Source organism: Schistocerca americana, chromosome 1 (genome assembly GCF_021461395.2).
Source record: "Schistocerca americana isolate TAMUIC-IGC-003095 chromosome 1, iqSchAmer2.1, whole genome shotgun sequence".
Taxonomy (NCBI): domain Eukaryota; kingdom Metazoa; phylum Arthropoda; class Insecta; order Orthoptera; family Acrididae; genus Schistocerca; species Schistocerca americana.
The window spans coordinates 108920566-108934573 of NC_060119.1; the positions used below are offsets into that span (position 1 = coordinate 108920566).

General features: G+C 44.0%; 11 non-coding genes across 11 annotated transcripts; all 11 read right to left on the reverse strand.

Annotated features, from left to right (window-relative positions):
• Positions 1 to 172: 172 nt before the first annotated feature.
• Positions 173 to 245, reverse strand: Trnar-ucu. The gene has a single exon. It is a non-coding gene; the product is annotated as a tRNA-Arg (tRNA).
• Positions 246 to 1472: 1227 nt separating this feature from the next.
• On the reverse strand, positions 1473 to 1545 carry Trnar-ucu. Its single transcript has one exon. It is a non-coding gene; the product is annotated as a tRNA-Arg (tRNA).
• Positions 1546 to 2772: 1227 nt separating this feature from the next.
• Positions 2773 to 2845, reverse strand: Trnar-ucu. The gene has a single exon. It is a non-coding gene; the product is annotated as a tRNA-Arg (tRNA).
• Positions 2846 to 4072: 1227 nt separating this feature from the next.
• Trnar-ucu lies at positions 4073 to 4145 on the reverse strand. The gene has a single exon. It is a non-coding gene; the product is annotated as a tRNA-Arg (tRNA).
• Positions 4146 to 5372: 1227 nt separating this feature from the next.
• On the reverse strand, positions 5373 to 5445 carry Trnar-ucu. Its single transcript has one exon. It is a non-coding gene; the product is annotated as a tRNA-Arg (tRNA).
• A 1227-nt stretch (positions 5446 to 6672) lies between these two features.
• Trnar-ucu lies at positions 6673 to 6745 on the reverse strand. The gene has a single exon. It is a non-coding gene; the product is annotated as a tRNA-Arg (tRNA).
• Positions 6746 to 7972: 1227 nt separating this feature from the next.
• Trnar-ucu lies at positions 7973 to 8045 on the reverse strand. The gene has a single exon. It is a non-coding gene; the product is annotated as a tRNA-Arg (tRNA).
• Positions 8046 to 9272: 1227 nt separating this feature from the next.
• On the reverse strand, positions 9273 to 9345 carry Trnar-ucu. Its single transcript has one exon. It is a non-coding gene; the product is annotated as a tRNA-Arg (tRNA).
• A 1227-nt stretch (positions 9346 to 10572) lies between these two features.
• Trnar-ucu lies at positions 10573 to 10645 on the reverse strand. The gene has a single exon. It is a non-coding gene; the product is annotated as a tRNA-Arg (tRNA).
• A 1227-nt stretch (positions 10646 to 11872) lies between these two features.
• On the reverse strand, positions 11873 to 11945 carry Trnar-ucu. The gene has a single exon. It is a non-coding gene; the product is annotated as a tRNA-Arg (tRNA).
• A 1227-nt stretch (positions 11946 to 13172) lies between these two features.
• On the reverse strand, positions 13173 to 13245 carry Trnar-ucu. Its single transcript has one exon. It is a non-coding gene; the product is annotated as a tRNA-Arg (tRNA).
• Positions 13246 to 14008: the final 763 nt, after the last annotated feature.

The following is a 14008-nucleotide window of genomic DNA, read 5'->3' on the forward strand; positions in this document are numbered from 1 at the left end:
CACATAACAGCGTCATGGATAACAGATCTACGAGAATTTTGCTTGTATGTGTAAGGTTGACATATTTAAGCATAGAACTGAGGTCACAACAATTTTCACCTTTTGAAGACGCTTGTGGTTACCCATATGTCAATACCCATCTCGTGATTGGCACATGTTTTTAAAAATTGCCCGTCTCTTGTGGGGATCGAACCCACGACCTTTGGATTAGAAGTCCAACGCGCTATCCTCTGCGCCAAAGCGACGCTTTGCAAGTGACGAGCTCAGATGTAAGGGATTCTGCAAGACATGACCCGTGCTACATGTCTCGCGTTACTTTTCTGATAGGCTTACTTTCATATTTCTCTGAAGCAATTACATCAAAGACTCATTATTTATGTAACAGACACGATACATCACTCCGAATCGCTCTGTTTCCCATGGCCCTACTGATTGAAACACCTGCGTATTGACAGAGTTGCTCTGTACAATCGTAGTAACACAGTCCTGCTATTAGATTCGCTCACGTGCGCTGCTTACAGATAAATGGGAATTACGCTCTTTAGAACAGCATCCACTCACAAAGTGGTAAACGACACACTGGAAACACTGTATGATTAGTCACATTTTTTGACTTTGGTTGACTGCTGTGTCACAGCCGGTCCCCATCATATGTATACACTCCAACGGACGTGTGTGCCCTGTTAGCACATTTGCCAGGAACGTTAGCTGCATCACCTCCCTGTCAATTTCATGCCGTCCTCGAAGCGTCAGCCATTGCTTGGTGACAGTGTGTTTCGATGAGACGTGGACAGATGATGCATCTCTCTCGCCGTCAGTTATAGGCGGGAATCATACTTAATGTAGTTTTCTGCAAGCGTCAGCGGAGCGTCAGACGTCTCTGTCTGGTCTTCTCCCTTCATGCATCCAGCAAGTCCCCTCCTGACAGTCCCCAGCAAAAGCCCCCTGCGCTGAAGCGAATATTGCCGCCGTTTCTATAGATACAGAGTGCCATTGTTTAATGGGAACAGTTAAGGAACCATAGTACTATATCTTGTTGTGAAACAGTCTACTTTTCTCACTTGTGGCCGAGAAAACTGAAACCCTCTCAGCGTGGGCTGGAAGAATTAAAGATCATGACTGGGATTACATACATTGACTCGTGAAGTAATACAAAATTATTTCACTCTTCATTGTATTTGTTTCTGTACAAAATGTGCGTTCTATCGCTATATTTTTATCTGTAGGTAAAAATTGGGTATTGAAAGAAAATTTGCGTGAACAGGCACGTGAAGATATGGTTCCGTTTTTACAGCATTTACACATAACAGCGTCATGGATAACAGATCTACGAGAATTTTGCTTGTATGTGTAAGGTTGCCATATTTAAGCATAGAACTGAGGTCACAACAATTTTCACCTTTTGAAGACGCTTGTGGTTACCCATATGTCAATACCCATCTCGTGATTGGCACATGTTTTTAAAAATTGCCCGTCCCTTGTAGGGATCGAACCCACGACCTTTGGATTAGAAGTCCAACGCGCTATCCTCTGCGCCAAAGGGACGCTGTGCAAGCGACGGGTTCAGATGTAAGAGATTCTGCAAGACATGACCCGTGCTACATGTCTCGCGTTACTTTTCTGATAGGCTTACTTTCATATTTCTCTGAAGCAATTACATCAAAGACTCATTATTTATGTAACAGACACGATACATCACTCCGAATCGCTCTGTTTACCATGGCCCTACTGATTGAAACACCTGCGTATTGACAGAGTTGCTCTGTACAATCGTAGTAACACAGTCCTGCTATTAGATTCGCTCACGTGCGCTGCTTACAGATAAATGGGAATTACGCCCTTTAGAACAGCATCCACTCACAAAGTGGTAAACGACACACTGGAAACACTGTATGATTAGTCACATTTTTTGACTTTGGTTGACTGCTGTGTCACAGCCGGTCCCCATCATATGTATACACTCCAACGGACGTGTGTGCCCTGTTAGCACATTTGCCAGGAACGTTAGCTGCATCACCTCCCTGTCAATTTCATGCCGTCCTCGAAGCGTCAGCCATTGCTTGGTGACAGTGTGTTTCGATGAGACGTGGACAGATGATGCATCTCTCTCGCCGTCAGTTATAGGCGGGAATCATACTTAATGTAGTTTTCTGCAAGCGTCAGCGGAGCGTCAGACGTCTCTGTCTGGTCTTCTCCCTTCATGCATCCAGCAAGTCCCCTCCTGACAGTCCCCAGCAAAAGCCCCCTGCGCTGAAGCGAATATTGCCGCCGTTTCTATAGATACAGAGTGCCATTGTTTAATGGGAACAGTTAAGGAACCATAGTACTATATCTTGTTGTGAAACAGTCTACTTTTCTCACTTGTGGCCGAGAAAACTGAAACCCTCTCAGCTTGGGCTGGAAGAATTAAAGATCATGACTGGGATTACATACATTGACTCGTGAAGTAATACAAAATTATTTCACTCTTCATTGTATTTGTTTCTGTACAAAATGTGCGTTCTATTGCTATATTTCTATCTGTAGGTAAAAATTGGGTATTGAAAGAAAATTTGCGTGAACAGGCACAAGAAGATATGGTTCCGTTTTTACAGCATTTACGCATAACAGCGTCATGGATAACAGATCTACGAGAATTTTGCTTGTATGTGTAAGGTTGACATATTGAAGCATAGAACTGAGGTCACAACAATTTTCACCTTTTGAAGACGCTTGTGGTTACCCAAATGTCAATACCCATCTCGTGATTGGCACATGTTTTTAAAAATTGCCCGTCCCTTGTGGGGATCGAACCCACGACCTTTGGATTAGAAGTCCAACGCGCTATCCTCTGCGCCAAAGGGACGCTGTGCAAGTGACGGGCTCAGATGTAAGAGATTCTGCAAGACATGACCCGTGCTACATGTCTCGCGTTACTTTTCTGATAGACTTACTTTCATATTTCTCTGAAGCAATTACATCAAAGACTCATTATTTATGTAACAGACACGATACATCACTCCGAATCGCTCTGTTTACCATGGCCCTACTGATTGAAACACCTGCGTATTGACAGAGTTGCTCTGTACAATCAGAGTAACACAGTCCTGCTATTAGATTCGCTCACGTGCGCTGCTTACAGATAAATGGGAATTACGCTCTTTAGAACAGCATCCACTCACAAAGTGGTAAACGACACACTGGAAACACTGTATGATTAGTCACATTTTTTGACTTTGGTTGACTGCTGTGTCACAGCCGGTCCCCATCATATGTATACACTCCAACGGACGTGTGTGCCCTGTTAGCACATTTGCCAGGAACGTTAGCTGCATCACCTCCCTGTCAATTTCATGCCGTCCTCGAAGCGTCAGCCATTGCTTGGTGACAGTGTGTTTCGATGAGACGTGGACAGATGATGCATCTCTCTCGCCGTCAGTTATAGGCGGGAATCATACTTAATGTAGTTTCCTGCAAGCGTCAGCGGAGCGTCAGACGTCTCTGTCTGGTCTTCTCCCTTCATGCATCCAGCAAGTCCCCTCCTGACAGTCCCCAGCAAAAGCCCCCTGCGCTGAAGCGAATATTGCCGCCGTTTCTATAGATACAGAGTGCCATTGTTTAATGGGAACAGTTAAGGAACCATAGTACTATATCTTGTTGTGAAACAGTCTACTTTTCTCACTTGTGGCCGAGAAAACTGAAACCCTCTCAGCTTGGGCTGGAAGAATTAAAGATCATGACTGGGATTACATACATTGACTCGTGAAGTAATACAAAATTATTTCACTCTTCATTGTATTTGTTTCTGTACAAAATGTGCGTTCTATTGCTATATTTCTATCTGTAGGTAAAAATTGGGTATTGAAAGAAAATTTGCGTGAACAGGCACGTGAAGATATGGTTCCGTTTTTACAGCATTTACACATAACAGCGTCATGGATAACAGATCTACGAGAATTTTGCTTGTATGTGTAAGGTTGACATATTTAAGCATAGAACTGAGGTCACAACACTTTTCACCTTTTGAAGACGCTTGTGGTTACCCATATGTCAATACCCATCTCGTGATTGGCACATGTTTTTAAAAATTGCCCGTCCCTTGTGGGGATCGAACCCACGACCTTTGGATTAGAAGTCCAACGCGCTATCCTCTGCGCCAAAGGGACGCTGTGCAAGTGACGGGCTCAGATGTAAGAGATTCTGCAGGACATGACCCGTGCTACATGTCTCGCGTTACTTTTCTGATAGGCTTACTTTCATATTTCTCTGAAGCAATTACATCAAAGACTCATTATTTATGTAACAGACACGATACATCACTCCGAATCGCTCTGTTTACCATGGCCCTACTGATTGAAACACCTGCGTACTGACAGAGTTGCTCTGTACAATCGGAGTAACACAGTCCTGCTATTAGATTCGCTCACGTGCGCTGCTTACAGATAAATGGGAATTACGCTCTTTAGAACAGCATCCACTCACAAAGTGGTAAACGACACACTGGAAACACTGTATGATTAGTCACATTTTTTGACTTTGGTTGACTGCTGTGTCACAGCCGGTCCCCATCATATGTATACACTCCAACGGACGTGTGTGCCCTGTTAGCACATTTGCCAGGAACGTTAGCTGCATCACCTCCCTGTCAATTTCATGCCGTCCTCGAAGCGTCAGCCATTGCTTGGTGACAGTGTGTTTCGATGAGACGTGGACAGATGATGCATCTCTCTCGCCGTCAGTTATAGGCGGGAATCATACTTAATGTAGTTTTCTGCAAGCGTCAGCGGAGCGTCAGACGTCTCTGTCTGGTCTTCTCCCTTCATGCATCCAGCAAGTCCCCTCCTGACAGTCCCCAGCAAAAGCCCCCTGCGCTGAAGCGAATATTGCCGCCGTTTCTATAGATACAGAGTGCCATTGTTTAATGGGAACAGTTAAGGAACCATAGTACTATATCTTGTTGTGAAACGGTCTACTTTTCTCACTTGTGGCCGAGAAAACTGAAACCCTCTCAGCTTGGGCTGGAAGAATTAAAGATCATGACTGGGACTACATACATTGAATCGTGAAGTAATACAAAATTATTTCACTCTTCATTGTATTTGTTTCTGTACAAAATTTGCGTTCTATTGCTATATTTCTATCTGTAGGTAAAAATTGGGTATTGAAAGAAAATTTGCGTGAACAGGCACGTGAAGATATGGTTCCGTTTTTACAGCATTTACACATAACAGCGTCATGGATAACAGATCTACGAGAATTTTGCTTGTATGTGTAAGGTTGACATATTTAAGCATAGAACTGAGGTCACAACACTTTTCACCTTTTGAAGACGCTTGTGGTTACCCATATGTCAATACCCATCTCGTGATTGGCACATGTTTTTAAAAATTGCCCGTCCCTTGTGGGGATCGAACCCACGACCTTTGGATTAGAAGTCCAACGCGCTATCCTCTGCGCCAAAGGGAAGCTGTGCAAGTGACGGGCTCAGATGTAAGAGATTCTGCAAGACATGACCCGTGCTACATGTCTCGCGTTACTTTTCTGATAGGCTTACTTTCATATTTCTCTGAAGCAATTACATCAAAGACTCATTATTTATGTAACAGACACGATACATCACTCCGAATCGCTCTGTTTACCATGGCCCTACTGATTGAAACACCTGCGTATTGACAGAGTTGCTCTGTACAATCGTAGTAACACAGTCCTGCTATTAGATTCGCTCACGTGCGCTGCTTACAGATAAATGGGAATTACGCTCTTTAGAACAGCATCCACTCACAAAGTGGTAAACGACACACTGGAAACACTGTATGATTAGTCACATTTTTTGACTTTGGTTGACTGCTGTGTCACAGCCGGTCCCCATCATATGTATACACTCCAACGGACGTGTGTGCCCTGTTAGCACATTTGCCAGGAACGTTAGCTGCATCACCTCCCTGTCAATTTCATGCCGTCCTCGAAGCGTCAGCCATTGCTTGGTGACAGTGTGTTTCGATGAGACGTGGACAGATGATGCATCTCTCTCGCCGTCAGTTATAGGCGGGAATCATACTTAATGTAGTTTTCTGCAAGCGTCAGCGGAGCGTCAGACGTCTCTGTCTGGTCTTCTCCCTTCATGCATCCAGCAAGTCCCCTCCTGACAGTCCCCAGCAAAAGCCCCCTGCGCTGAAGCGAATATTGCCGCCGTTTCTATAGATACAGAGTGCCATTGTTTAATGGGAACAGTTAAGGAACCATAGTACTATATCTTGTTGTGAAACAGTCTACTTTTCTCACTTGTGGCCGAGAAAACTGAAACCCTCTCAGCTTGGGCTGGAAGAATTAAAGATCATGACTGGGATTACATACATTGACTCGTGAAGTAATACAAAATTATTTCACTCTTCATTGTATTTGTTTCTGTACAAAATGTGCGTTCTATTGCTATATTTCTATCTGTAGGTAAAAATTGGGTATTGAAAGAAAATTTGCGTGAACAGGCACGTGAAGATATGGTTCCGTTTTTACAGCATTTACACATAACAGCGTCATGGATAACAGATGTACGAGAATTTTGCTTGTATGTGTAAGGTTGACATATTTAAGCATAGAACTGAGGTCACAACAATTTTCACCTTTTGAAGACGCTTGTGGTTACCCATATGTCAATACCCATCTCGTGATTGGCACATGTTTTTAAAAATTGCCCGTCCCTTGTGGGGATCGAACCCACGACCTTTGGATTAGAAGTCCAACGCGCTATCCTCTGCGCCAAAGGGACGCTGTGCAAGTGACGGGCTCAGATGTAAGAGATTCTGCAAGACATGACCCGTGCTACATGTCTCGCGTTACTTTTCTGATAGGCTTACTTTCATATTTCTCTGAAGCAATTGCATCAAAGACTCATTATTTATGTAACAGACACGATACATCACTCCGAATCGCTCTGTTTACCATGGCCCTACTGATTGAAACACCTGCGTATTGACAGAGTTGCTCTGTACAATCGTAGTAACACAGTCCTGCTATTAGATTCGCTCACGTGCGCTGCTTACAGATAAATGGGAATTACGCTCTTTAGAACAGCATCCACTCACAAAGTGGTAAACGACACACTGGAAACACTGTATGATTAGTCACATTTTTTGACTTTGGTTGACTGCTGTGTCACAGCCGGTCCCCATCATATGTATACACTCCAACGGACGTGTGTGCCCTGTTAGCACATTTGCCAGGAACGTTAGCTGCATCACCTCCCTGTCAATTTCATGCCGTCCTCGAAGCGTCAGCCATTGCTTGGTGACAGTGTGTTTCGATGAGACGTGGACAGATGATGCATCTCTCTCGCCGTCAGTTATAGGCGGGAATCATACTTAATGTAGTTTTCTGCAAGCGTCAGCGGAGCGTCAGACGTCTCTGTCTGGTCTTCTCCCTTCATGCATCCAGCAAGTCCCCTCCTGACAGTCCCCAGCAAAAGCCCCCTGCGCTGAAGCGAATATTGCCGCCGTTTCTATAGATACAGAGTGCCATTGTTTAATGGGAACAGTTAAGGAACCATAGTACTATATCTTGTTGTGAAACAGTCTACTTTTCTCACTTGTGGCCGAGAAAACTGAAACCCTCTCAGCTTGGGCTGGAAGAATTAAAGATCATGACTGGGATTACATACATTGACTCGTGAAGTAATACAAAATTATTTCACTCTTCATTGTATTTGTTTCTGTACAAAATGTGCGTTCTATTGCTATATTTCTATCTGTAGGTAAAAATTGGGTATTGAAAGAAAATTTGCGTGAACAGGCACGTGAAGATATGGTTCCGTTTTTACAGCATTTACACATAACAGCGTCATGGATAACAGATCTACGAGAATTTTGCTTGTATGTGTAAGGTTGACATATTTAAGCATAGAACTGAGGTCACAACAATTTTCACCTTTTGAAGACGCTTGTGGTTACCCATATGTCAATACCCATCTCGTGATTGGCACATGTTTTTAAAAATTGCCCGTCCCTTGTGGGGATCGAACCCACGACCTTTGGATTAGAAGTCCAACGCGCTATCCTCTGCGCCAAAGGGACGCTGTGCAAGTGACGGGCTCAGATGTAAGAGATTCTGCAAGACATGACCCGTGCTACATGTCTCGCGTTACTTTTCTGATAGGCTTACTTTCATATTTCTCTGAAGCAATTACATCAAAGACTCATTATTTATGTAACAGACACGATACATCACTCCGAATCGCTCTGTTTACCATGGCCCTACTGATTGAAACACCTGCGTATTGACAGAGTTGCTCTGTACAATCGTAGTAACACAGTCCTGCTATTAGATTAGCTCACGTGCGCTGCTTACAGATAAATGGGAATTACGCTCTTTAGAACAGCATCCACTTACAAAGTGGTAAACGACACACTGGAAACACTGTATGATTAGTCACATTTTTTGACTTTGGTTGACTGCTGTGTCACAGCCGGTCCCCATCATATGTATACACTCCAACGGACGTGTGTGCCCTGTTAGCACATTTGCCAGGAACGTTAGCTGCATCACCTCCCTGTCAATTTCATGCCGTCCTCGAAGCGTCAGCCATTGCTTGGTGACAGTGTGTTTCGATGAGACGTGGACAGATGATGCATCTCTCTCGCCGTCAGTTATAGGCGGGAATCATACTTAATGTAGTTTTCTGCAAGCGTCAGCGGAGCGTCAGACGTCTCTGTCTGGTCTTCTCCCTTCATGCATCCAGCAAGTCCCCTCCTGACAGTCCCCAGCAAAAGCCCCCTGCGCTGAAGCGAATATTGCCGCCGTTTCTATAGATACAGAGTGCCATTGTTTAATGGGAACAGTTAAGGAACCATAGTACTATATCTTGTTGTGAAACAGTCTACTTTTCTCACTTGTGGCCGAGAAAACTGAAACCCTCTCAGCTTGGGCTGGAAGAATTAAAGATCATGACTGGGATTACATACATTGACTCGTGAAGTAATACAAAATTATTTCACTCTTCATTGTATTTGTTTCTGTACAAAATGTGCGTTCTATTGCTATATTTCTATCTGTAGGTAAAAATTGGGTATTGAAAGAAAATTTGCGTGAACAGGCACGTGAAGATATGGTTCCGTTTTTACAGCATTTACACATAACAGCGTCATGGATAACAGATCTACGAGAATTTTGCTTGTATGTGTAAAGTTGACATATTTAAGCATAGAACTGAGGTCACAACAATTTTCACCTTTTGAAGACCCTTGTGGTTACCCATATGTCAATACCCATCTCGTGATTGGCACATGTTTTTAAAAATTGCCCGTCCCTTGTGGGGATCGAACCCACGACCTTTGGATTAGAAGTCCAACGCGCTATCCTCTGCGCCAAAGGGACGCTGTGCAAGTGACGGGCTCAGATGTAAGAGATTCTGCAAGCCATGACCCGTGCTACATGTCTCGCGTTACTTTTCTGATAGGCTTACTTTCATATTTCTCTGAAGCAATTACATCAAAGACTCATTATTTATGTAACAGACACGATACATCACTCCGAATCGCTCTGTTTACCATGGCCCTACTGATTGAAACACCTGCGTATTGACAGAGTTGCTCTGTACAATCGTAGTAACACAGTCCTGCTATTAGATTCGCTCACGTGCGCTGCTTACAGATAAATGGGAATTACGCTCTTTAGAACAGCATCCACTCACAAAGTGGTAAACGGCACACTGGAAACACTGTATGATTAGTCACATTTTTTGACTTTGGTTGACTGCTGTGTCACAGCCGGTCCCCATCATATGTATACACTCCAACGGACGTGTGTGCCCTGTTAGCACATTTGCCAGGAACGTTAGCTGCATCACCTCCCTGTCAATTTCATGCCGTCCTCGAAGCGTCAGCCATTGCTTGGTGACAGTGTGTTTCGATGAGACGTGGACAGATGATGCATCTCTCTCGCCGTCAGTTATAGGCGGGAATCATACTTAATGTAGTTTTCTGCAAGCGTCAGCGGAGCGTCAGACGTCTCTGTCTGGTCTTCTCCCTTCATGCATCCAGCAAGTCCCCTCCTGACAGTCCCCAGCAAAAGCCCCCTGCGCTGAAGCGAATATTGCCGCCGTTTCTATAGATACAGAGTGCCATTGTTTAATGGGAACAGTTAAGGAACCATAGTACTATATCTTGTTGTGAAACAGTCTACTTTTCTCACTTGTGGCCGAGAAAACTGAAACCCTCTCAGCTTGGGCTGGAAGAATTAAAGATCATGACTGGGATTACATACATTGACTCGTGAAGTAATACAAAATTATTTCACTCTTCATTGTATTTGTTTCTGTACAAAATGTGCGTTCTATTGCTATATTTCTATCTGTAGGTAAAAATTGGGTATTGAAAGAAAATTTGCGTGAACAGGCACGTGAAGATATGGTTCCGTTTTTACAGCATTTACACATAACAGCGTCATGGATAACAGATCTACGAGAATTTTGCTTGTATGTGTAAGGTTGACATATTTAAGCATAGAACTGAGGTCACAACAATTTTCACCTTTTGAAGACGCTTGTGGTTACCCATATGTCAATACCCATCTCGTGATTGGCACATGTTTTTAAAAATTGCCCGTCCCTTGTGGGGATCGAACCCACGACCTTTGGATTAGAAGTCCAACGCGCTATCCTCTGCGCCAAAGGGACGCTGTGCAAGTGACGGGCTCAGATGTAAGAGATTCTGCAAGACATGACCCGTGCTACATGTGTCGCGTTACTTTTCTGATAGGCTTACTTTCATATTTCTCTGAAGCAATTACATCAAAGACTCATTATTTATGTAACAGACACGATACATCACTCCGAATCGCTCTGTTTACCATGGCCCTACTGATTGAAACACCTGCGTATTGACAGAGTTGCTCTGTACAATCGTAGTAACACAGTCCTGCTATTAGATTCGCTCACGTGCGCTGCTTACAGATAAATGGGAATTACGCTCTTTAGAACAGCATCCACTCACAAAGTGGTAAACGACACACTGGAAACACTGTATGATCAGTCACATTTTTTGACTTTGGTTGACTGCTGTGTCACAGCCGGTCCCCATCATATGTATACACTCCAACGGACGTGTGTGCCCTGTTAGCACATTTGCCAGGAACGTTAGCTGCATCACCTCCCTGTCAATTTCATGCCGTCCTCGAAGCGTCAGCCATTGCTTGGTGACAGTGTGTTTCGATGAGACGTGGACAGATGATGCATCTCTCTCGCCGTCAGTTATAGGCGGGAATCATACTTAATGTAGTTTTCTGCAAGCGTCAGCGGAGCGTCAGACGTCTCTGTCTGGTCTTCTCCCTTCATGCATCCAGCAAGTCCCCTCCTGACAGTCCCCAGCAAAAGCCCCCTGCGCTGAAGCGAATATTGCCGCCGTTTCTATAGATACAGAGTGCCATTGTTTAATGGGAACAGTTAAGGAACCATAGTACTATATCTTGTTGTGAAACAGTCTACTTTTCTCACTTGTGGCCGAGAAAACTGAAACCCTCTCAGCTTGGGCTGGAAGAATTAAAGATCATGACTGGGATTACATACATTGACTCGTGAAGTAATACAAAATTATTTCACTCTTCATTGTATTTGTTTCTGTACAAAATGTGCGTTCCATTGCTATATTTCTATCTGTAGGTAAAAAATGGGTATTGAAAGAAAATTTGCGTGAACAGGCACGTGAAGATATGGTTCCGTTTTTACAGCATTTACACATAACAGCGTCATGGATAACAGATCTACGAGAATTTTGCTTGTATGTGTAAGGTTGACATATTTAAGCATAGAACTGAGGTCACAACAATTTTCACCTTTTGAAGACGCTTGTGGTTACCCATATGTCAATACCCATCTCGTGATTGGCACATGTTTTTAAAAATTGCCCGTCCCTTGTGGGGATCGAACCCACGACCTTTGGATTAGAAGTCCAACGCGCTATCCTCTGCGCCAAAGGGACGCTGTGCAAGTGACGGGCTCAGATGTAAGAGATTCTGCAAGACATGACCCGTGCTACATGTCTCGCGTTACTTTTCTGATAGGCTTACTTTCATATTTCTCTGAAGCAATTACATCAAAGACTCATTATTTATGTAACAGACACGATACATCACTCCGAATCGCTCTGTTTACCATGGCCCTACTGATTGAAACACCTGCGTATTGACAGAGTTGCTCTGTACAATCGTAGTAACACAGTCCTGCTATTAGATTCGCTCACGTGCGCTGCTTACAGATAAATGGGAATTACGCTCTTTAGAACAGCATCCACTCACAAAGTGGTAAACGACACACTGGAAACACTGTATGATTAGTCACATTTTTTGACTTTGGTTGACTGCTGTGTCACAGCCGGTCCCCATCATATGTATACACTCCAACGGACGTGTGTGCCCTGTTAGCACATTTGCCAGGAACGTTAGCTGCATCACCTCCCTGTCAATTTCATGCCGTCCTCGAAGCGTCAGCCATTGCTTGGTGACAGTGTGTTTCGATGAGACGTGGACAGATGATGCATCTCTCTCGCCGTCAGTTATAGGCGGGAATCATACTTAATGTAGTTTTCTGCAAGCGTCAGCGGAGCGTCAGACGTCTCTGTCTGGTCTTCTCCCTTCATGCATCCAGCAAGTCCCCTCCTGACAGTCCCCAGCAAAAGCCCCCTGCGCTGAAGCGAATATTGCCGCCGTTTCTATAGATACAGAGTGCCATTGTTTAATGGGAACAGTTAAGGAACCATAGTACTATATCTTGTTGTGAAACAGTCTACTTTTCTCACTTGTGGCCGAGAAAACTGAAACCCTCTCAGCTTGGGCTGGAAGAATTAAAGATCATGACTGGGATTACATACATTGACTCGTGAAGTAATACAAAATTATTTCACTCTTCATTGTATTTGTTTCTGTACAAAATGTGCGTTCTATTGCTATATTTCTATCTGTAGGTAAAAATTGGGTATTGAAAGAAAATTTGCGTGAACAGGCACGTGAAGATATGGTTCCGTTTTTACAGCATTTACACATAACAGCGTCATGGATAACAGATGTACGAGAATTTTGCTTGTATGTGTAAGGTTGACATATTTAAGCATAGAACTGAGGTCACAACAATTTTCACCTTTTGAAGACGCTTGTGGTTACCCATATGTCAATACCCATCTCGTGATTGGCACATGTTTTTAAAAATTGCCCGTCCCTTGTGGGGATCGAACCCACGACCTTTGGATTAGAAGTCCAACGCGCTATCCTCTGCGCCAAAGGGACGCTGTGCAAGTGACGGGCTCAGATGTAAGAGATTCTGCAAGACATGACCCGTGCTACATGTCTCGCGTTACTTTTCTGATAGGCTTACTTTCATATTTCTCTGAAGCAATTACATCAAAGACTCATTATTTATGTAACAGACACGATACATCACTCCGAATCGCTCTGTTTACCATGGCCCTACTGATTGAAACACCTGCGTATTGACAGAGTTGCTCTGTACAATCGTAGTAACACAGTCCTGCTATTAGATTCGCTCACGTGCGCTGCTTACAGATAAATGGGAATTACGCTCTTTAGAACAGCATCCACTCACAAAGTGGTAAACGACACACTGGAAACACTGTATGATCAGTCACATTTTTTGACTTTGGTTGACTGCTGTGTCACAGCCGGTCCCCATCATATGTATACACTCCAACGGACGTGTGTGCCCTGTTAGCACATTTGCCAGGAACGTTAGCTGCATCACCTCCCTGTCAATTTCATGCCGTCCTCGAAGCGTCAGCCATTGCTTGGTGACAGTGTGTTTCGATGAGACGTGGACAGATGATGCATCTCTCTCGCCGTCAGTTATAGGCGGGAATCATACTTAATGTAGTTTTCTGCAAGCGTCAGCGGAGCGTCAGACGTCTCTGTCTGGTCTTCTCCCTTCATGCATCCAGCAAGTCCCCTCCTGACAGTCCCCAGCAAAAGCCCCCTGCGCTGAAGCGAATATTGCCGCCGTTTCTATAGATACAGAGTGCCATTGTTTAATGGGAAC